This window comes from Schistocerca gregaria, chromosome X (genome assembly GCF_023897955.1).
Source record: "Schistocerca gregaria isolate iqSchGreg1 chromosome X, iqSchGreg1.2, whole genome shotgun sequence".
Classification (NCBI taxonomy): Eukaryota; Metazoa; Arthropoda; class Insecta; order Orthoptera; family Acrididae; genus Schistocerca; species Schistocerca gregaria.
Genome location: NC_064931.1, coordinates 768,374,354 through 768,375,472, shown reverse-complemented (window position 1 = coordinate 768,375,472; position 1,119 = coordinate 768,374,354). Strand labels below are relative to the sequence as shown.

At 46.9% G+C, this 1,119-nt stretch overlaps 1 pseudogene; it reads left to right on the top strand.

Annotated features, from left to right (window-relative positions):
• The first annotated feature begins 722 nt into the window (after window positions 1–722).
• On the top strand, window positions 723–840 carry LOC126299758 (5S ribosomal RNA; annotated as a pseudogene).
• The last annotated feature ends 279 nt before the right edge of the window (window positions 841–1,119 follow it).

The window sequence follows — 1,119 nt, the reverse complement described above, 5'->3', positions numbered from 1 at the left end:
ATTTCTTCGTTATCTGCACAGCTAGTTGGCATATAAACCTGTACTACTGTAGTAGGTGTGGGCTTCGTATCTATCTTGGCCACAGTAATGCGTTCACTATGCTGTTTGTAGTAGCTTACCCGCATTCCTATTTTCCTATTCATTATTAAACCTACTCCTGCATTACCCCTATTTGATTTTGTGTTTATAACCCTGTAGTCACCTGACCAGAAGTCTTGTTCCTCCTGCCACCGAACTTCACTAATTCTCACTATATCTAACTTTAACCTATCCATTTCCCTTTTTAAATTTTGTAACCTACCTGCCCGATTAAGGGATCTGACATTCCACGCTCCGATCCGTAGAACGTCAATGATAGTATCAGCAGTTAACTAATGTAACTAAATAAGCACACAATAGTGATTGTATTCTTATTATCTCCTTAAGCTGGCTCCTCCATCCCCAGTTTCCCTACCTAAAATTGTTCAGTGGAACAATCTTTATGCTCTGTTAAGTTTTTGCTCGCTCTTACGGAAACACTGTGTATGTAGGGACGTGAACAGTGTCAGAGGTTCAGTGATCATTGTGAGGGACAGAGATAAGTTATCAGCACTGAAAGAGTTTTGAAGAGGGCCTCATTGTTGGTCTCCATTTGGCCGACTGGCCAAATAGCCCATTATTCAGATTTGTGGGGCGTTAGGATGGGACAGTGTCCCAATATTTTACTTCATGGGAACTTGAGGGCCAACGGCCTTGCCGCAGTGGTAACACCGGTTCCCATCAGCTCACCGAAGCTAAGCGCTGTCGGGCTGGACTAGCACTTGGATGGATGACCATCCGGTCTGCCAAGCGCTGTTGGTAAGTGGGATGCACTCAGCCCTTGTGAGGCAAACTGAGGAGCTACTTGATTGAGAAGTAGCAGCTCTGGTCTCGGAAACTGACATACGGCCGGGAGAGCGGTGTGCTGACCAAATGCCCCTCCATATCCGCATCCAGTGACGCCTGTGGGCTGAGGATGACACGGCTGCCGGTCGCTACCACTGGGCCTTCATGGCCTATTCGGGAGGGCAAGCACACTCGTCGTTAAGATTGTATTCGACCACTTCTGTCCACTGTAAGGGGGAATCACCATATTGTGCA